Source organism: Tachyglossus aculeatus, chromosome 9, assembly GCF_015852505.1.
Source record: "Tachyglossus aculeatus isolate mTacAcu1 chromosome 9, mTacAcu1.pri, whole genome shotgun sequence".
In the NCBI taxonomy this organism is placed as follows: domain Eukaryota; kingdom Metazoa; phylum Chordata; class Mammalia; order Monotremata; family Tachyglossidae; genus Tachyglossus; species Tachyglossus aculeatus.
In genome coordinates this window covers 32,233,162-32,256,793 of record NC_052074.1, presented here as the reverse complement: position 1 = coordinate 32,256,793, position 23,632 = coordinate 32,233,162, and positions in this window count along the sequence as shown.

The following is a 23,632-nucleotide window of genomic DNA, read 5'->3' as shown; positions in this document are numbered from 1 at the left end:
AGTTCATAATAATAATAATAATTTTGGTAATTGTTAAGTGCTTACTATGTACAAAGCACTATTCTAAGTGCTGGGGAGGATACAAGGTGATCAAGTTGTCCCATGTGGGGCTCACAATCTTAATCCCCATATTACAGATGAGGTAACTGTGGCACAGAGAAGTTAAGTGACTTGCCCAAAGTCCCACAACTGACAAGCAGCAGTAGCAGAATTTGAACCCATGACCTCTGACTCCGAAGTCTGTGCTCTTTTCACTGTGCTTCGCTGCTTCTCAGAAGGTATCACTGTGACAACAACATACTCTGGGTGGATATGTAAGGGGAATGAAAGTCAGCTAAATGGTGAGCTGAAGTTGGAGTAGCATAAGCAAGGATAAATGAAGAAATATTTCAATGGAAAAATCCTCCAGGTATGTGACATAGCTTTGGCCAGCTGGGAGACAACAACAGAGGAGTCTGCCTTTCCCTCTCTTTCCAAACAGCTCCCACGTTGATCCAAGCACTTCTGTTTTGCATCCTGATTACTGCATTAGCCTTATTCCTGACTTTCCTTGCTGACTTGTCTCTCCCCAATTCAGTCCACATTTCTCTCTTCTGTCCAAATCATTTTTCTATGAACCCATTTAGTCCATGTTACCCCACTCCTCAAGAACCTCCAACGGTTACCCGTCCACCTCCGCATCGAACAGAAGGTCTTTACCATTGATTTAAAGCACTCAGTCACCACCTCGGACCTGCCTGTTACCTCACTTATTTCCTTCTGCAACCTAGGGCGCTCACTTTGTTCCTCTACTGCCAACCTACTCGCTGTTCCTTGATCTCATCTATCTTGCCTCTGATTCATCACCTCCATCCTTCCTCCGGCCTGGAATTCCCTCCCTTCCCAACGGACGGTCACTCTTCTTACCACTGAAGCCTTATAAAATCACATCTCCTCCAAGAGGTCTTCCCTGACAAAGTCTTCATTTACCCAACTCCCTCCCAATTCTGTTGCCCTTTCACTGGGATTTGCGTCCTGCATTCACCCCATCATCATCCCCGCAGAACCTATGTACATTGTAATTTATTTTAATATTAGTCTGCCCCTCTAAGCTCTTTGTGGGCAGGGAAAATAGCTAATGACTCTGGTGAATTGTAGTCTCCCAAGTTCTAAAAGCAGCGTTCTTCACACAGTAAGCCCTCCAATGAATATCATTGATTAATTGATTGATTGTCATCAAGCATTTAGAAATAGGGGGCCAGAGTAAAGGCTTGGACCAGAGACTGGACCGATTGCCAGTCCATAGAGAGTCCTCTTAGAACACCAATCAATCAATCAATCGTATTTATTGAGCGCTTACTGTGTGCAGAGCACTGTACTAAGCACTTGGGAAGTTCAAGCTGGCAACATATAGAGACAGTCCCTACCCAACAGTGGGATCACAGTCTAGAAGACACCAATATAACAATCTAGCACATGCCCTCCATATGTAACAGGTTTCATGTGACATATTATGTTTCACAGCAACACCAAAGTCACATGGATAAAATCTCACTGTCAGTAGAGTCAGTGGAGTCAGTGGAATTAAACTTCAATGGACGGTAATAAAATAACAGGGAGTTTAGCATGAACGTTTATTATCTTTTACTATTACGATAATATTTCATAAATGCTACACTACTCTTCAATTTGTAATTCTTTGCTACCGCTTCATAACAACCTCTATAGATTTGCTGAAGCATATGTCCTTTCTGAATAAATAGCCCACTTAAAGCAAAATTTTACAAGGAAATACTGTCTTCCCAAGTGGGGCGTTTTGATTTCTTCACATTTCACCTCATCAAGTCAATATTCCAAGTCATTTAAACTCACTTTTACAAAATCATATGTTCTATTTTTCTATTTCACCTCATTTTGTCATCGAAAAAATGTACAGTTTTATGGTTAGTAATACGGTGAAGAAATGTGTATCTCAACAACAAGCCTACAAAATATTAGTTTTTAAAAGCATTCTAATTTTAATAAAGTCTACTTTTAGTCATTTGGAAACCAATACCCATTCAGTAGCGCAGACTACTAAGTACAACATTTCACGGTCCTAAAATAGAGAAGTCAATCTTTTTCCTGTTCTAAAGAAATATAATTCTCTTTCAGAATGTGTTTGGAATAGAAATAAGTCCTCTTGAAAATGGACTTACAAAGCAGAAATGCAAGAACAAAGCTCTGCCATAGTTTTTGTCTCAAAAGTGGCAGCTGCCCAGTGTCAGATAAGCATATAAGTAAAATAATGGCATTTGAAATGTTATCATAAAAGGTAATTGGAAATAGCTAAGATAGATTTAGGAAAGAGAAAATGGGATAGGAAGTTAAACAAAAGACATTGAAATATCATCTAGAAGAAAATAAGTTAGAATGGCACGAGCTGAGATGTGAAATAGTCACAGCAGTTTTGTCTTACTCTAGCTACCCAATCCTGTTTGTCACCCCCTCCGGATCTCCTTTTCTCTCCATGTCCCTTTCTCTCCCCTCACCTTTTCCCTCTTCTTTCCCTTTCCATCCTGTCCCTGACATCCTTTTTTCTTCTCAAGCTGTCACTCCTCTTTCTTTCTTTTCCTAGATACATAATAGTTATTAGAGGGAAAATGTTGGGGATTTTAGCAACCATTACGTGTTTAAGCTTATTCTCTGGTCCCACTTTCAAAGAAAGTCCATTTTCTTTTTTATATTTCTCAGAATACATTTGTAAGTCCAGTTTCTAGACTGTGAGCCCACTGTTGGGTAGGGACCATCTCTATATGCTGCCAACTTGTACTTCCTAAGTGCTTAGTACAGTGTTCTGCACACAGTAAGTGCTCAATAAATATGATTGAATGAATGAATTAATGAAAGAAGATTTCTGGGTTAGAAGGACCTTTGGCCTGGCCCATCCATGGTCTTTCCATATTCTCACCCTCCTCACTTGAGTCACACTGGAAGTTTTTAGACCTAATTGGCGTTCTGTTCTGGACAGATCTCCCCACTTTTAGGCAGCTTCCTGGGGCTCTGGATACCCACCCTCCTGCTGCCATAACATTTCATCCTGGCCATAACAATTCCACCTATCCACCTCCCATCCCATTCCTAAGGACCCTTAGTCTCATCTCCCATCCCCCATCTCCAGGCTACTCTATCTCCCACCTACCCTTTTATGGTATTTGTTAAGTGTTTACCATGTTCCAGGCACTCTACTAAGGGCTGGGGTAGATTCAAGCCAATCAGGTTGTACCCAGTCCATGTCCCACATTGGGCTCACAGCCTTAATCCCCATTTTACAGATGAGGTAACTGAGGCATGAAGAAGTGACTTACCTAAGGTCACAAAGTAGACAAGTGGTGGAGCCAGAATTAGAACCCAGGTCTTTCTAACTCCCAACCCCACGCTCTAACCACTCTGCTCCCCTCCTCCTGGTGTCCATCTTGCTCAAGTCCAGCTTTCCCATGTGAATCCCAGACTAAGCCTCCCTTTTCCTCAACTCTCCCTCCCCTCCCTGTCGCCCCGACTCTCTTCCTTTGCTCTACCCCCCCAGCACTTGTGTACATATGTACATATCTATAATTCTATTCATTCATATTAATGCCGGTTTACTTATTTTGATGCATATATATCTACAATTTTATTCATTTATATTGATGCCTGTTTACTTTTTTTTATGTCTGTCTCCCCCCTTCTAGAATGTAAACCCAATGTGGGCAGGGATTGTCCTCTTTGTTACTGAACTGTACTTTCCAAGCACTTATTACAGTGCTCTCACACAGTAAGCACTCAATAAGTACGATTGAACGAATGAATGAGTCTCTTCTCTTTCCAAGCTCTCCAGCCAACCAACACCCATCATCTCAGGCCACCTCCATCTGTTCCCAAGTCCAGTTTTTCCAATCCAATTTTTCTGTTCCAGATCCACTAAGCTTTGTGTCTTCTGCCCCAACTTCCTTCTGTCTGAGGTGAACATCCAGCATAAAATAGCAAGAGCTCACCCCAGGTCCGAGCTCCTACCATGCTGTGGGATCACGGGCGCCAATGTGACAGTGATCAGAGCTCGGCTATAACGGTATGGTCATCTAACATGAATGGACGATAAAGAGGATTAAGAAAATCTGTTATGGAGTGTTTAGCACTAGGGCACCCTTCAAAGGTGGCCAGAGGGAAAGGAAGATAGATGAACAGGAGGCCAACATCAGGACATGTTCCATTGACTTCAGGTGATCAAGGCAGGCCCTCTTGTAGTCAAAGCTGCCATTTAGCTATTCAGTCTTTGGAGGACAAACTCACTGCTGCAGAAAAGAAGAATTCGCAGCAGGCCAAAAGTGGCTTGAAATCTTGCGATATCATCGAGGCTGACTTTCATGTGTGTAGTCTGCTGTTATCCATGGGCCTCGCACTGTTGTGGGTAGGGAATGTGTCTGTTATATCATTATATTGTACTCTTCCCAGTGCTTAGTAGAGTGCTGTGACACAGTAAGAGCTCAATAAATACAACTGACTGACTGAGTATGCATACCTAGGAATGTAGTCAAAGTGAAGGACTCAAGTTTGTCCATCAATTTCCACAGGAGACCCCCTCGTTATCTGCGCCTATCGCAAAATAGTTCTCCCAGCTCCTTCCACGACTGCCAGTTTTTTCCCACCTTCACCAAGCCCAAGGGGATAAATATCTCCAAATCTCTCTCACTCTCTGCTCTCCTTTCCCCCTGGCCATATTGCTTCTTTAGCAACGGTCCCTAAAACCATAGGTATTTCATGGATAGATGATAACGGTGACTTCTTCTATGCAGATAGTGAGGTAAATGGATGGGAAACAATAAAGCTAGCATTTGAAACTAATTATAATTGTGATAGATGAACTGGACATGAGAGCGAAAAATAGTATGGAAAGAAATCATGGGGATAGCGTGGAAGGCGTGCTAATCATGGAGTCAGGTGACCAGTCCAGTGGAAAAGCACGAAGAAAAATTAAAGAGAATCTCTCCCTTTATCTATGATGTTGGGAAAGTCAACTATAGCCTCCAGGCCCATTTGAAGGAATCCGAAAAGAAGTTTGCCGAGAAAGAATACTGCTAGGCAATTATATCTGCGTTATAGAATTTATGAGGTTGGAAAAGTTTTAGTAGAACATATGTATTCCTATCTTTAAGAGGAGAATATTTGACCTTGACATTTTCTGGCTTGTCAGTCTCTATCTGCTGATTCTAGCTGAGAGCCTGTGACTAGAGTATATATGAATGCCCCACAAATCGACGTTCAATTCATGAATCTTTCTAAAGGATTAAACTTTAAATATGTGACCTTAATATTATTCCAATTCAATCATTTCTGGTATAACTCATTTTTTAGTTACATAATCTAGATTTAAGAAGCAGCAGTCTAGATAGGAGAAGCAGCTTGGGCTAATAGCATGAACCTAGGAGTCATGAGAAGTGGGTCTAATCCCAGCTCTGCCATTTGTCTTTTGAGTGACATTAGTGAAATCTGCTAACTTCTTTGTGCCTCAGTTTCTTTATCTGTATAATGAGGATTCAATACCTGTTCATTCAACCAATCATATTTATTGAGCACTTATTGTGCGCACAGCACTGTACTAAGTGCTTGGGAAGTACAAATCGGCCACATATAGAGATGGTCCCTACCCAACAACGGGCTAACAGTCTAGAAGAGACAGACGGCAAAACAAAACAAGTGGGCAGGAGTCAATACCATCAGAATAAATAGAATTATGGCTATATACACATCATTAATAAAATGAATAGAGTAATAAATATGTACAAATTCATTCAATCGTATTTATTGAGTGCCTACTCTGTGCACTGTGGACAGGCAAGAATGCAGCACAGTGAGGAGGTGTGTTGACAGGGACTCTCATGCAGTGTGGCTTAGTGGAAAGAGCACGGGCTTGGGAGTCAGAGGTTGTGGGTTCTAATCCAAGCTCCGCCACTTGTCTGCTGTGTGACTTTGGGCAAGTCACTTAGATTCTCTGTGCCTCAGTTACCTCATCTGTAAAATGGGGAGTAAGAGACGGTGAGCACCACGTGGGACAACCTGCTGACCTTGTATCTACCCCAGTGCTTAGAACAGCGCTTGGCACATAGTAAGTGCTTAACAAACACCATAATTATTATTATTAATTATTACTATTATGTTGTATCTACCGTACTGTTTAGAACAGTGCTTGGCACATAGTGAGCATTTAAGACATACCATAATTATTATGAATTATTATATAAAGCATTGGAATCAATTAGGGACCGTTTTCCCTGCAGCATTAGTCTATTCTGTGCAGAACACGGTCCACAAGAAGGTACAAGTTAATTCAAATCGGGGAAGAAACAGTAGTGTTTGTCAAGCACTTAGTACAGTGCTGTGCACAGAGTAATCAATCAATCATATTTATTGAGCACTTACTGTGTGCAGAGCACTGTATTAAGCGCTTGGGAAGTACAAGTTGGCAACATATAGAGACAGTGCCTACCCAACAGTGGGCTCACAGTCTAGAAGAGTAAGCATTCAATAAATACAATTGAATGAATGAATATAAATGTAATCAGTCGAGACTGGAAGGCTTCCCAGTGCCTGCTTCAGTTTTATAGACCTGCACCGTACCATATTTTGTGTTCCTTTGTGTTTCTGCCACTTTACAGTACTGTATACGGTAAAATAACAGTGATCAGCAATCTCGTATATCATTCTGCTAATGTAGACATAAAATGATATAGACATATGTATTGAAAAATGACAGTCATGGAGATATCTTTGAGCCTAGTAATTCCCATTCCAGCAGTGGTTACTGTAATGTGATTTTCCTCTAGCACAAGGTTTTTCAAGAACACAAACGCATCTTATTGCAGAAGTGATGGCTCTCTTGTGTCCATTGCAAACTTATGTTTTTAAACCATCTCTATGTCCAAATTATGTAACTGTTTCAGGAGTACAGCCTAGTCCATGGGGCTTTAGATGTCACACCAGGGGTACATCAATGAACCCTTTGGATCCTAAGCATCTCTTCATGCCATCTTGGACTGAGACACGTTTAGAGCGGAGATGAGTTATTCCTATAGAATAAATTTAAATGGGAATGGGGACTGTTGGAATAGTGAGAGAGGCTGCAGCCGTGTTTCAAAAAAGTCTCTACTACAGATCAGGGGTATTATCCTCCGTGGGTTTCCAATGTGTGAGCTACTTAACTAGAAAATTAGGTGCATTATACAGCACATTCAATTTCATATTCTGGGGAAATATTCACATTGAGACAGAAATTATGTTCAGTAACATAATAAATACAACAACACCTAAGCAATAGTCATAATAATAATAGTCATGATGGTATTTGTTAAGCACTTACTATGTGCCAGGCACTGCACTGTGAGGAATCTGTTTTTAGGCTTGGACAGTCATGCTGGTTAACATATTTTAAAATTTCCAACAAATTCCAACTAGACCATTTGCTCATTTGTTAATATTCTGCAATCACTTGTGTTTTCAAGTGAATGAGCTGTGCATTACTGTCTCTTTACCTCTACTTTACCTCACTCTGCCTAGGTTTTTATACTGGATTTTAGTGTGGGGAGCCCACAAAGACCTGCCTTATTAGTGACTGTTTGTGATCCCAACAACAGCACAATAAGGGAGAGACTTTGCAAAGGCACTGATGAGCTCTACCAGAGATAGGTGATTATGATCCTGTGAGGGCAGAGCATGGGGGAAGGCATGATTTTCTCTCCCTTTTCTACCCAATAATGTGTCTGGACCAGTCGATGATTGCTATGTAGAGCCACCTAAGGCAGCTAAAAGACGGTCATTTTAAGACATACTTCCAGGGAGGGCATCTGGAGGCATGCTGAGATGTAGAAAGAATAATAATAATAATAATGATGGCATTTATCAAGCACTTACTATGTGCAAAGCACTGTTCTAAGTGCTGGAGAGGTTACAAGGTGATCAGGTTGTCCCACAGGGGGCTCACAGTCTTAGTCCTCATTTTACAGATGAGGTCACTGAAGCACAGAGAAGTGAAGTGACTTGCCCAAAGTCACACAGCTGACAATTGGCGGAGCTGGGATTTGAACCCATGACCTCTGACTTCAAAGCCCAGCCTCTTTCCACTGAGCCACGCTGCTGCATTAGAGCAAGAGTTAGAAACAGAAAGAAGAAGCATGGGCAGAATGGGCTCCTTTACAGACTAGTATTAGACCCTTGGTGGAGTTGAGTGAGTATGTGTATATACGTACATATTTATTATTCTATTCATTTTATTAATCATGTGTACATAGCTATAATTCTATTTATTTCTATCTAGTGCTTAGAACAGTGTTTAGAACAGAATAAGCGCTTAACAAATACCATTATTATTATGTTATTTGATGCCTGTTTACTTGTTTTGTTGTCTGTCTCCCCCCTTCTAGACTGTGAGCCCATTGTTGGGCAGGGATTGTCTCTGCTGCTGAATTGTATTTTCCAAATGCTTAGTAATAATAATAATAATAATGTTGGTTTTGTTCAGCGCTTACTATGTGCAAAGCACTGTTCTAAGCGCTGGGGTAGATACAAGGTAATCAGGTTGTCCCACGAGGGGCTCACAGTCTTCATCCCCATTTTACAGATGAGGGAACTGAGGTCCAGAGAAATGAAGTGACTTGCCCAAAGTCACACAGCTGACAAGTGACGGAGCCGGGATTTGAACCCATGGCCTCTGACTCCAAAGCCCGGGCTCTTTCCACTGAGCCATGCTGCTTCCCTAGTACAGTGCTCTACACACAGTAGGTGTTCCACAGCAAGCTTCCAGAGAAGCAGCGTGGCTCAGTGGAAAGAGCACGGGCTTTGGAGTCAGAGGTCATGGGTTCGAATCCCAGCTCCGCCACTTGTCTGCTGTGTGACCTTGGGCAAGTCACTTAACTTCTCTGAGCCTCGGTTACCTCTTCTGTAAAATAGGGACTAAAACTGTGAGCCCCACATGGGACAACGTGATCACCTTGTAGCCCCCCCAACACTTAGAACAGTGCTCTGAACATAGTAAGCGCTTGACAAATGCGATCATCACCATTATCATAAGTATGACTGAATGTGTCATACATATTGGTAAAACTAAGTAAAAAAAGAACTTTCCACATTAACCTTGGTGATCAGAGGTGTGGTTTGACTTCTACTATGTGTCACCTAGGCTCCCCCAATCCAGGAATGTTCTGGTTGGTATGAATTGGGGTGCGGGGGGCGGTCATGACACACCAAATTGTGACAATGAGCCCATTATTGGGTAGGGACCATCTCTGTATGTTGCCGACTTGTACTTCCCACGTGCCTAGTCCAGTGCTCTGCACACAGTAAGAGCTCAATAAATACGAATGAATGAATGAATGACAAGGAGGGGATTTGTGGACCTTGATCACTATGGTCTGGTGTTTGTGGTGTCATCAATCAATCAATCGTTTTTATTGAGCGCTTACTGTGTGCACAGCACTATACTAAGTGCTTGAGAAGTACAAGTTGGCAACATATAGAGACGGTCCCTACCCAACAGTGGGCTCACAATCTAGAAGGGGGAGACAGAGAACAAACCCAAACATATTAACAAAATAAAATAAATAGAATAGATATGTACAAGTAAAATAAATAAATAAACAGAGTAATAAGTACGTACAAACATATATACATGTGCTGTAGGGAAGGGAAGGAGGTAAGGCGGAGGGGGAGGAGGGGGAGAGGAAGGACTAACTCTCTTGGTCAATCCTCCCCTCTCCTGCTCTCTCTTCCCTCCCTCATGGAGTTTTAGGTTAGGGTGACTCAGTGTTGGACTATTGTTGTCCAACCTGAACACTTCATTTTAGGCATGATTCTGCAGGCAATAGCGTGTATAGGATTCTCCTATGAGGGAAACGTACTAATGAGAGCTAGTGAGCCCTACTGAGAGTTCACCTCCTCCAGGAGGCCTTCCCAGACTGAGCCCCCTCCTTCCTCTCCCCCTCCCCAACCCTCCTGCCCTACCTCCTTCCCCTCCCCACAGCACCTGTATATATGTTTGTACAGATTTATTACTCTATTTTACTTGTATGTATTTACATATTCTATTTATTTTATTTTGTTAATGTGTTTTATTTTGTTGTCTGCCTCCCCCTTCTAGACTGTGAGCCCTCTGTTGGGTAGGGACCGTCTCTAGATGTTGCCAACTTGTACTTCCTAAGCGCTTAGCACAGTGCTCTGCACACAGTAAGCGCTCAATAAATACGATTGAATGAATGAACGAATAAATAAATACGATTGAATGAACGAATGAATGGCTCAAGCAGCTGCTTCTGATTTGGTGATTGCTAAAGCCAGAAAAGCCACACATGAAACTGGTAAAAGTAATTGAAATTATCCTGAAGGCTAAATCGGGGAAAATCAGCCAGGCCCAGGTAAATGCCATTGTTAAAGGTGGGCGTGACCCTGATTGTGTTAATGGGAACATTTCCTCTGATAAGGAGCCAGATAAAGCTGACCTCTCTTGGAAGATAGCCCCAGGTGTGTAGGGCCTCCCACTCAAACCTCAAGGGGGTGAAATTAGCAAAGTCATTGATTCTGCAGAGTTGTTGGAGAGCTCATCCCAGAATGATTTCTCCGGATCTATGGTTATGGAGCAGCATTTTTTTTTAATGGTATTTGTTAAGCGCTTACTATGTGCAAAACAGTGTTCTAAGCGCTGGACTGAAGAGGAGACTAAGGGTGAGTTGGGCAGATTTGGGGGCAAGGCCATGGGGAATTTTCATGATAGCTGCGGTTCCCTGTGGAACAGGATAATGGCAACCCTAAAAGGAGCCAAGAGGGCCCCGGGAAGGTGTCTTACACCCCCAGGCTGTGGAAGGACGAAGCAGCGTGACTTAATGGAAAGAGCCCCGGCTTGAGAGTCAAAGGTCATGGGTTCTAATTCCTGCTCCGCCTCTTGTCAATTGTGTGAGTGTGGGTAAGTCACCTCACTTCTCTGTGCCTGTTACCTCAACTGTAAAATGGGGATTAAGACTGTGAGCCTGTCGTGGGACAACCTGATAACCTTGTAGCTATCCCAGCGCTTAGAGCAGTGCTTGACACGTAGTAAGGACTTAAGTACCATTATTAAGAGGGGTCGCATGCCTTGGGTTTAGTGCGGGTTATCTGGAGCACATTTACATCTAGGGAGGAGTTTTTTTTTTTTCAATCGTATTTATTGAGTGCCTACTGTGTGCAGAACATTGTACTAAGCGCTTGGGAGGAGTTTGACATAGAGCCTGAAGAAGTCCACCTTAAGAAGGCAATGCTGAGTTTTGTTCTCTGTCTCCCCCTTCTAGACTGAGCCCACTGTTGGGTAGGGATTGTCTCTATATGTTGCCAACTTGTACTTCCCAAGCGCTTAGTATAGTGCTCTACACACAGTAAGGTGCTCAATAAATAAAATTGAATGAATGACCTTAATTCAACTCTTCCCTGGCTCCTAAGGCCTAACAGAACTTGGGAAGGAGGCCGCAGTTGCCATTGCATTGGACCGTCTAGCTGAGATGGATAAAATGCAGCTCTGGCTTATGGTGGTGGGGAGGACTTCCCCTCTTTTTGCTTGGGTCCAAACAGTAGCCCTAGAGAAGGGAGACAGACAGGTCCAGGCACTTGCTGCAGGACCCTGGCGATGTGCAGGCTCTGAGCCACACTGCAACTGGGAATACGGAGGACAGAGATTAATGGGCTTCTCATGTCAATCTTCCCCAAGATTGACAGGGGAAGAGGCAAAAAAGGAAAAAAATTGAGGTAACTAACAGCCAGGAGCTAGGGTACTCTCTCTTTCTGCTACCACCTGCCCAAAGCTGGAAGCCTGGAAGATGATGATGATGATAATAATGATGGCATTTGTTAAGCGCTTACTACATGCAAAGCACTCTTCTAAGCACTGGGGGGGATACAAGGTGATCAGGTTGTCCCACGTGGAGCTCACAGTCGTAATCCCCATTTTACAGATGAGGTAACTGAGGCTCAGAGAAATTAAGTGACTTGCCCACGGTTACACAGCAGACGTGTGGCAGAGCTGGGATTTGAACCCATGACATGTGACTCCAAAGCCCGTGCTCTTTCCACTGAGCCACTCTGCTTCTGTATCATAATAATAATAGTAATAATAATAACTACAGTACTTGGTAAGCACTGGGGTAGATACAAGGTAGTCAGGTTGTCCCACGTGGGGCTCAGTCTTAATCACCATTTTGCAGGTGAGGTAACTGAGGCACAGAGAAGTGAGGTGACTTGCCCAAAGTAACACAGCTGATAAGTGGTTGGGAGGGGATTAGAACCCACGATTTCTGACTCTCAAACCTGGGCTCTTTCCACTAAGCCACGCTGCTACGAAGAGTGGATTAGGGAGACCATGGGGGAGGACTTGCAGACACCTGGGAGTGCTTCATAATAATAGTATTTAAGTGCTGACTATGTCAGGCACTGTTCTAAGTGCTGGGGTAAATACAAGGTAATCAGATTGTCCCACAGGGGGCTCACAGTCTCAATCTCCATTTTACAGACATGGTAACTGAGGCACAGAGAAGTGAACTGACTTGCCCAAGGTCACACAGCAGATAAGTGGTAGAACTGGGATTAGAACTCATGACCTCTGACTCCCAAGCCCCGGCTCTTTCCACTAAGCCACACTTCTTTCCTGATCATAAATCAAACACTCAAGGTTCCAGATGTGAAATGTATTGGCTTATATCTGTAAGCGGCGTGGCTCAGTGGAAAGAGCACGGACTTGGGAGTCAGAGGTCATGGGTTCAAATCCTGGCTCCCCCACTTGTCAGCTGTGTGACCTTGAGCAAGCCACTTAACTTCTCTGTGCCTGTTACCTCATTTGTAAAATGGGGATTAAGACTGTGAGCCCCAAGTGGGACAACCTGATCACCTTGTATCCCCCCAGTGCTTAGAACAGTGTTTTAGTAAGTGCTTAACAAATACCACCATTATTATTATTATCTGTACTAATGACTAAAGTTTGAGTTGCAGGCACACAATCAGCCTGTATGACCCGGTCCTCCTCTGCTGAAACCCGCTACCACCACCTGATGAAGAAAGGCCTCTTAACTGTGGCCTGCAACCTTCTCTTTTCAGCTTAAATCCTGAAAGAGTTGTGTAAATGTGTTGAAATTGGCTGGAGTTGCTTGTCTATGTAAGAGTGTATATAGAACAAATGTGGTTAGATGAACTGGCCAGGGTGGTGGAAGGATTTCAGAGAGTGTATTGTGCGTGGTGAAATTCTTAAAGAGAAATTGGGTAGTTTGACCATTCGGGAGTTATTTATTCATTCTTCCATTCAATCATATTGACTGTGTGCTTACTGTGTGCAGAGCACTGTGCCAAGCGCTTGGAAAGTACAATTCGGCAGCAGATAAATAATCCCTGCCCACAATGGGCTTGCAGTCTAGACGGGGGTGGTGGTGGTGGTGGGGGAGACAGACATCAAAACAAGTAAACAAGCATCAATATAAATAGAATTATAGATATATGCACATCGAAACAAACAGGGATTACTATAAGTAGAATTATAGATTTGTGCCTGAGACCTGTGGGGAAGGGGGTAGAGCAAAGAGAGCAAGTCTGGGTGATAGGAAGGGGGAGCCGAGGAAAGGGGGGGCTTAGTCTGGGAAGGCCTCCTGGAGGAGGTGAGCCTTCAGTACGGTTTTGAAGGGGTGGGGAGTTATCAGTTCAGAAGGGAATTGAGGGGAAGGCACCTCCCTCAAGCAAATGAAAACTCCCCTTATTGTGAAATGCGGATCTCCTGATTGGAACCATTAGCTAATGTGCAAAAATGTAAAAGAGGTAATTAGGAGGAGAGGCTAGCCATACACTCCTTCCCACTCTGGCAGGATTGCCTGCAGGGGTGGCAGCTCTAATCTAACAAAGGTTTGTAAGAGGGTTTGAAATAAACCCTGCTTCGAAAGATTCACCATGAAGTTAACAATCTATGGTGAAGAAAAGAATTGGCCTCTGTGCCAATACAGAAAAGTAGTTGATCATTCAAAAATGTGGTCTTAATGATGTTGTGGGGTTCTTAATCTTTGGTTGAGATTGAAACTCCCTTGTTTTTAGCCCAGCATGCTACATGAAGATATGGCCCACAGCCCAGCTGCTTTACAGAACACCTGTCTTCAGTCCCAGATGAAAGGAAAAGATACGTTTCCACCAGAAGACCTGGTTCCGAGAGGATTTGGGCATCAGTGTCTGGGTGGAGATGAGCCACAAACTCTTAAGAAAATGTGTGGGTGGAAAAATAAAGTGTTGTTTTGTGGGGATTGCAAGGACTTGCCTCAGATCCGCCCTTTTGTTCTTACTGATACTAAGCCAAATGGGAGAGCCAAAGAAAAAAGAGAAAATGGGGAAATCCCTACATCCCAGAGTTATGCTACTAGTGTAGAAATATCCCTATTGAAGGAATTGATGGTGATTTTGATCACCACATAATAATAATAATAATAATGGTATTAAGCGCTTACTATGTGCAAAGCACTGTTCTAAGCACATGTGATGCTTGTCAGCTCTGTAATGTTGGGCAAGTCACTTCTCTGTGCCTGTTCCCTCATCTGTAAATTGGGGATTAAGACTGTGAGCCCCATATGAGACAGCCTGATTATCTTGTATCTACCCCACCACTTAGTGCTCAGTACATAGTAAACACTTACCAAATATCATCTTCATTATTATTATTATAACATTTTTTCCCTCTCGTTTGAAAATTATATTGTGTGGTTGTTGGGTTTACCTGTGTAGCAAAATCCCTATTGAACGGACTGAGGGTGATATTGATCTACAGTCATGTGACATGGTTTATATAGTTGCTGGGTTATTGTGTTACCAGTCTGTAGCAAAATCCCTATTAAAGGGATTGGTGGTGATATTAATCACCACTCATATGTGTAATAATAATGATGGCATTTATTAAAGGCTTACTGTGTGCAAAGCACTGTTCTAAGCGCTGGGGAGGTTACAAGATGATCAGGTTGTCCCACAGGGGGCTCACAGTCTTCATCCCCATTTTACAGATGAGGTAACTGAGGCCCAGAGAATAATAATAATAATGGCATTTATTAAGCACTTACTATGTGCAAAGCACTGTTCTAAGCACTGGGGAGGTTACAAGATGATCAGTTTGTCCCACAGGGGGCTCACAGTCTTCACCCCCATTTTACAGATGAGGTAACTGAGGCCCAGAGAAGTGACTTGCCCAAAGTCACCCAGCTGACAAGTGGTGGAGCTGGGATCTGAACCCATGACCTCTGACTCCAAAGCCTGTGCCCTTTGTACTGAGCCACGCTGCTTCTCTGTGTACCTTAATAATAATGATAATAATGATATTTAAGCACTTACTATGTGCCAAGCACTGTTCTAAGTGCTGAAGCACTAAATGTAAATCTCCCATCAATTGTACTCCTGGATGTGTGTCAGAGTGAATGTTGTTGATTGGGATTAAGGGGTGTGATGTGGTGAGCCCACTACAAGCTGCCTTATTAATTAAGCACTTACTATGTGCCAAGCACTGGGGGAGATACAAGGTAATCAGGTTGCCCCACGTGGGGCTCACAGTCTTAATCCCCATTTTACAGATGAGGTAATTGAGGCCCAGAAAAGTAAAGTGACTTGCCCCAAATCACCCAGCTGATAAGGGGCGGAGCTGGGGTTAGAACCCACCGCCTATGACTCCAAAGTGCGGGCTTTTCCCACTAAGCTACACTGCTTTTGTGATCTCCTGAAGAAGAAAGGAGAGAATTGTGTGCAAAGGCACTAATGAGCTCTACCTGAGACAGGTGATTGTGGAGCATTGAGGGAGATGTGGCTTTCTCTCCCAATTGTACCCGGTAAGGGGCCTGGGCCAATCAAGGACTGCATGCAGAGCCACAGTTTCTGTGCCTAAGCCAGATAAAAGGCGGTGGTGTAGAGGCACATTTGTAGAGGGGGAGGTAGGGGGGGTATTTGGAGGCATGTTGAGATGTAGAGAGAAGCAAGCATTAGAGCCGGACAAGGTAGTAGTGCTTAGAAGCAGAAAGAAGTGTTAGCAGAAGGGGCCTCTTTGACCATAGACTGATTTTTGGATGCTTGGTTGAGGAGAGAATGTAGGTATGTCAGTCCCTTGTATGCTGGTAAAACTAAGAAAACTTTCCCCGTTAACCTTAGTGATAAGAGGTGGCCCATGTAGCCTCAATCATAATCCTAATTTTAGTAACTTTGGTTTGACTTCTACAATGAGTTTTTGAGGCTCATCCTGTTCAGAAAGGGCCTAGTTGGTATGAACTCATGACACTTTAGTCCTGTAACTAGTGTCATTATTATTATTGTAAAATCCCCTAAGTAGTGACACAAAGCTACTTATTAAATATTTTTATGAAGAACATAGAAGCCATTTTGCTTTATTCTTTCTCCAGATTGATTTCCTAGCATGCCATCCATTCAGCCAACTCTAATATTGATTAATTTATTTATACTCATGCACACCTGTCCACTCAATTGCTTTGAGCTCTGGAGTTGCAATCTTTTCATATATTTGTCCCCTGTGAGTGTAAGTGCCTCAAGCAGTGTGGGTCAGTGGAAAGAGCACAGGCTTTGGAGTCAGAGGTCATGGGTTCAAATCCCTACTCCGCCACTTGTCAGTTGTGTGATTTTTGGATGTCACTTCACTTCTCTGTGCCTCAGCGATCTCATCTGTAAAATGGGGATGAAGACTGTGAGTCCCCCATGGGTCAATATGATCACCTTGTAACCTCCCCAGTGCTCTGCACATAGTGTTTAATAAATGCCATTATTATTATTATGTGCTTATGTGCTAAGCAGTGGGGACAATACAAGATAACCAGGTATGACAAAGTCCCTGCCCACATGGGGCTCTCAGTCTAAATAGGAGAAAGTAGGATTTAATCCCCATTTTAAAGATGAGGAAACTGAGGCTCAGAGAAGTTAAGTGACTTGCCCAAGCTCAAATGGCAAACAGGTGGTGGCTCTGGGATTATTAAATCATTCAATCATATTTATTGAGCACTTACTGAGTGCAGAGTGGTGTACTAAGTGATTAGAAAGTACATTTCAGCAACAGAGACAATCTCTACCCCTCACAGTCTAGAATGATGATGGTATCTGTAAAGTGCATACTATGTGCCATGCACTGTTCTAAATGGTGGGATAAATGCAAGGTTATTGGGTTGTCCTTCATGAGGCTCACAGTTTTAATATCCATTTTACAGATGAGGTAACTGAGGCACAGAGAATTTGTGACTTACCCAAAGTCACACAGAAGACAAGTGGCAAGGCCAGAATTAGAACCTATGACCTCTGACTCCCAAACCATGCTGCAGGCCCTCTGGCTTTCCTTATATGACTAGAGAACCTATCATTTTATTATGTGGTATCCTTAGTTCAATAAATGCTAATACTATTATCATTACTGCTACTGCATCTACATTTTTTTCTTTCTTTTAGTATTTATCACAGAGTGGAAGTATCTCTAACTCCTCAGACTGAAAGCTCCTTGAGGATAAGGACCATATCAACCACCTCTACTGTACTCTCAAGCACTCAGTACAGTGCTCCACATGCAAGTAAGTACTCAGTAATGATGATTGAGAATTTCTTCTTGATTATTCTAAGACAAACTTCTCTGGGTATCTCCTGTTTTAATAGCTATTTCTGCAAGAAGCAAAGGAATCGTGATGGCCTAGTAGACAGAGCACAGGCTTGGGACCTGGATTTTAATCCTGGCTCTGCCACTTGTCTGTTGTGGGACCTTGGGCATGCCACTTCACTTCTTTGTGCTTCTGTTACCTCGTCTGTAAAATGGGGAGTATGTTTTGAGTCCCATAGAGGACAGGGACTGTTTGCAGCCTGATTAGCTTGAAAGTACACCAGTGCTTAGTACTGTGCTTGGCACATACAGTGTTTAACAAATACCATTTTTTTTAAAAAAAAAAAGAGAAAATGGAACAGAGAGAAATCTTGAACATGAGAAATTCAGAAAATGAATGTACCTCATGAGATCAGAGCAGATATAGACTGTGACTAGACTGTTTCTAGACTGTGAGCCCGTTGTTGGGTAGGGACTGTCTCTATGCTCATTCATTCAATCGTAATTATTGAGCGCTTACTGTGTGCAGAGCACTGTACTAAGCATTTGGGAAGGCTGTATGTTGCCAACTTGTACTTCCCAAGCGCTTAGTACAGTGCCCTGCACAGAGTAAGCACTCAATAAATACGATTGAATGATTGAAAGAATGAATATAGCCTGCTCCAATTGCCTTCAAAACAAGGGGTGACGGGTAATAGTACCAAGCAGGATATTTTCACTTAGCAGACAAAAGTTATGAGGGCTAAAATTACGTGAGAAAAATCTACCACAGCCAATTGGTTGTAATTTCTAATTTTACAAATCATTTCAGTGCTCTAAAATCATCACAATCTTTATTCCCTGGAGTACTGCTTTTTTAATTTTTTTTTAACTCACACCAGTTATCATTTTTACCCTCCTACAAATTCCTATATTTTGGACTTCAGGCATAAGATTTCCTAAGACCCTTTGCCCATAGAGAGTTTTAATATGTCTTCCTGACGGCTATATCCCTGCTTGTATTTTATTTTTAAAATATCTGCTTAAGTGAAGTTCTGTCTACCTGGGAGTTTGCCTGTGGTTTCCCTGCTTGTTTAATAAGCTGAAATCAATTAGTTCACAGCTACTATGTTGCCGTGTTCCCTCAAACCTAAAGTCAGTTATCGCGTCTTCTCTGCTGGTGAGTACTGAGGCTATGGTGGAAATTCAATATTTCTCATTAGTGTATCATCTTCAGCGAAAATGTAATGTGCCAATTCTTACTTTCACATTTATTTTTTCCAAAGAACATCACAATGGCTGAATTCAAAAGGCATATGAGAGCCATTCATGCCCCACCCCAGCCTCCTATCTCTCCCCACTCCAGTCCATACTTCACTCTGCTGCCCAGATTATTTTTCTACAAAAGTGTTCAGGACATGTCACCCTGTCCTTCTCAAAAAACCCCAGTGGTTGCCCATCCACCTCAGTATCAAACAAAATCTCCTCTCCAGTGGCTTTAAAGCACCGTATTACCTTGCCTCCTGCCTCTCTTCACTTCTCTCCTACAACCCAGTTCACATGCTTGTTTCTCTAGTGCTAGCCTTCTCATTGTGCCTCAATCTCGCGTATCTTCCACAGACCCCAGCCCACATCCTGCCTCTGGCTTGGAATGCCCTCCCTCCTCAAATCTGACAGACAATTACTCTCCCCACCTTCAAAGCTTTGTTGGAGGCGCATGTCCTCCAAGAGGCTTTCCCAGACTGTCCCACTTTTCCTCAGCTCCCACTCACTTCGGTATCACCCTGATTTATTCGCTTTTCTCTCCCCACCCCAGCCCCACAGCACTTATGTACATAACTGTAACTTCATTTGTATTAATGTCTAGACTGTAAGATTACTATGGGCAGGGATTGTGACTGCCAGCTCTGTTGAATTGTACTCTCCCAAGTGCTTAGTAAAGTGTTCTGCACTTAGTAATTCAACAAATACCACTGATGATTCCCTTTATACTATCAATGATTATTTCCCCTCCTTTCTTCCTCCTATTTCTTTCTTTCCTTATTGCTATGCTTTTTTAAATGACATTTATTAAGCACTTTCTATGTGCAAAGCACTGTTCTAAGCACTGGGGGGGGGGGGGTTACAAGGTGATCAGGTTGTCCCATGAGGGAGCTCACAGTCTTTATCCCCATTTTACAGATAAGGTAACTGAGGCCCAGTGAAGTGACTTGCCCAAAGTCACACAGCTGACAACTGGTGGAGCTGGGATTTGAACCCATGACCTCTGACTCCAAAGCGTGGGCTCTTTCCACGGAGACACGCTGCTTCTAAATACCACTGATGATAACGATGATTCCTTTCATACTATTAATGATTATTTCCCCTCCTTTCTTCCTCCTATTTCTTTCTTTCCTTATTGCTGTGCTCCATTCTCTTGTATGACCTGTCTAGTAACTCCATCCACTTTGTCTCAATTTGAATTACAGATAAGTAGAGAATCTTATATAACTCTAAATAACACAAGAACAATCTCATAAGCACAACTTATATCACACAGGAAGAGGCTGTAAAATGAGAAGTTATGTCAACATGTAAACATATGCTTGTGCCCCACCATTTAATGCAGTTAGACTGCAGCTCGTCATCAAGAATGGCAAGGTTTCCCTGAACTGATGATAAAAATACTGAGCTTTGCAAGAGGAAAAGCAAATGACCTGACTATGGAAATTAATAGAGGATCTCACTACTTTTATCTGCAAGATTCTAGCAGAGTTCCCCTGAAACACCTCCTTCTTGGCAACTTTGCATTTCCTCTTGCTTCCAGGACACCTCTACGTGAAAGTTCAGGGAACCTCAAGTTGAGTACTGAACTCGAAACTCCTTATTTTTCTAACCACTCCCTCCCCAAACTCCACCCCATCCTTCCCATCTCTTAAACTCATAACCTAGCAATTATTCTTGATCTCGTTCTTTTAAAACCCCATATTCAGTCTGTCATTGACACAGGAATAATAATAATAGGTTATTATGTGCCTTACTATGTGCCAAACAGTGCTAAGCACTGGAGTAGATACAAGACAATCAGGTCAGAAACAGTACCTGTCGCTTGTGGGACTCAGACTAAGTACAGGGAGAACAGCTATTGATTCCCTATTTTACAGATAAGGAAACAGTGGGAAGGAAAAGTTAAGTGACTTTTCCACAGTCTCACAGCAGGCAGTTGGCAGATCCAGGGTCAGAACTTTGGTCTCCTGAATTCAAGGTCTGTGCTCTTTCCACTAGGTCACATTGCTTCTCACTCTTGTTTTCTTAATCCCTCCACCTCCCTGCTGATCTCCCTGCCTCTGTTTTTTTTTTTTTTTCCTTCTCCAGCCCATACTTCTTCCTGCTCCAGGGATCACCTTTCTAAAACATCATTCTGCTGAGGACTCTCCATTCCTCAAAAACCTCCATGGATGAATAATTCCTTGCACATAAAACAGAAACCCCCAACTATTGCTTTTAAGGCACTCTTTCATCTCTGGCCCTCCTATTTATTTGTTCCCATCTCCCACTACACTCCAGTTTGCTCCGTTCTCATTTCTCCCACTCCTCAATTCCTAGTCACACTCCTCCCTCCCCCTGGAATTTATTCCTCCTCTCTTTTCAAAGCCCTCGCAAAATCACATTACCTCCATACCTTCCCCAATTAATTTATCATATTTTTCATATCACTCCAACTCCCACACTCCCAAAGTACCCCCAAATCCCCATGCTTAGATTATTAGCTCCTCAGAGGTGAAGGTAAGGTTGATGCAACTTAATTCCATGGCACTTCCCTAAGTATTTATACAGTGCCCTGCACACTGTAGATATTCTGTAATGTGCATTCTGCATAAAATATTCTGCACACTGTAAATACTACGGACTGGCTGATTGACAGGGTAGGAGATCCAGTCTAAAAAGCCATGCTTGAGGACTCGAGCAAGAATCTGGAAGGTGGTGCCAGAATGACATGCATTCTGCTTAGAGTGTCAGTGAAAATCTTGGAATCACCGATAAAATAGCTCCCATACAGGGGTGATTATGTTTTAGGAGCATGTTTACAAAAATAAGTGAGGTGATTGTAAATGACTTTTCTGAGTTATCAAAGTGTGTCAGATTGACATGTAACCTGAGGCAGAGCAGGTTTATATATTTTTGGACCCCACAAACCCTCCAGGCAATAATAATAGCAATTATTATTATTATGGTATTAAGCACTTATGTGTCATTCATTCTATTGTATTGAGCGCTTACTGTGTGCAGAGCACTGTACCAATGGGCACTGTACTAAACGCTGGGGTGGATACAAGCAAATTGGGTTGGACCCAGTCCCTGACCCACATAAGGCTCAGTCTGTCCCCATTTTACAGATGAAGTAACTGAGGCCAAGGTCACGCAACAGACAAGTGGCAGAGCTGGGACTAGAACCCATGACCTTAGGACTCCCAGCCTATGCTCTATCCATTATGCCATGCAGCTTCTCAAATGAACCAAAGACCTCTTTGGAAACGTTAGAGTTTAATGCTGTCAATGAACTCTACTACCTAGGCAGAACATTGTCTAATAATGGAAGACTGGGCAAGGAGGTAGTGAGGTTTATCCAGGAGCCTGGTTGGTTCTTTCAGAGACTTCACTAATAATATGGTGCCCTTTTTGACATCAAGCTTCAAACTAATCTGAACATCTATGGACCAATTTGTGTCCAACCTCTTACAAAGTTGAGTGCCAAATGTTGCATGTGTAAAAAAACAAGTTTATATGCACACTAAATAGGATTGCCATTTAGACACTGACTTTATCAGCCAAACTCGCAGATAATTCTAAAATTTGAATACCAGTAGTGAAATCTTTAGGAGCAGCATTAATAAAGGAGAAGGGATGTAGGTTTATGCATTAATAGAACTTGTAAAGAGCAAGAGAATACCAAAGGATGTGAGGCCTAAAGCCGGATTTACTTAAGGTTGCAAGGTAGAATGTCAGAAATGCAGCTAAGATGCAAGGCCAGGTGTGAGATGTGCTGCAAAATATTGACCACCAGAAGAAAAGAAATTTCTCCAGAGGACATGGAAGTAAGAATGCACTGCAGGCCCTAGCTGAAACTAGTTGAAAACAGGAGATGATGTGGCCCATGGAGAGGAGCAAACACAAACACACCAAACTGATCAATCTCAGAAGGACACAGATGGAGTAGAGAATCAGTAGCAGAAGCCACAGATAATCAATGCTCCTGAGAGAGGGCATATTCATTCATTCAATCATATTTAATAAGCGCTTACTGTGTGCAGAGCACTGTACTAAGCACGTGGGAAGTACAAGTCAGCAACATATAGAAATGGTCCCTACCCAACAATGGGCTCACAGTCTAGAAGGGGGAGACAGACAACAAAACAAAGCATGTAGACAGGTGTCAAAACTGTCAGAATAAATAGAATTATAGCTCTATGCACATCAACAAAATAAATAGAATAGTAAATGTGTAGAAATAAAATAGAGTAATAAATCTGTACAGATATATACAAGTGCTATGGGGATGGGGAGGAGGAGAGGAAAAAGGGAAGGCCTCCTGGAGGAGGTGAGCTCTCAGTAGGGCTTTAAAGAGGAAGAGAGCTAGTTTGGCAATGTGTGGAGGGAGGGCAATCCAGGCCAGGGGGAGGACGTGGGCCAGGAGTCGACGGCGGGGCTGGCGAAAATGAAGCACGGTGAGGAGGTTAGCGGCAGAAGAGTGGAGGGTGCGGGCTGGGCTGTAGAAGGAGGGAAGGGAGGTGAGGTAGGAGGGGGCGAAGTGATGAAGAGCCTTGAAGCCATTCGTGAGGCGTCTTTGCTTGATTCGTAGGTTGACAGGCAACCACTGGAGATTTTGGGGGAGGGCGTATGTAAACAGGCAGGTCGTAATGGTCAGTGTGATTCTCTGGCCGATGCTGTCCCCAGTAGAGATCGCCCTTTGGATCATGACCGATGTATTTATTTTTCCTTTATGTTAGCAATAAACCTGCATCTGGTGCTTCTGAGAGCCTCCTCATATAGCCTTGCAGTGTTTGCCCGCACCAGATAATAAAG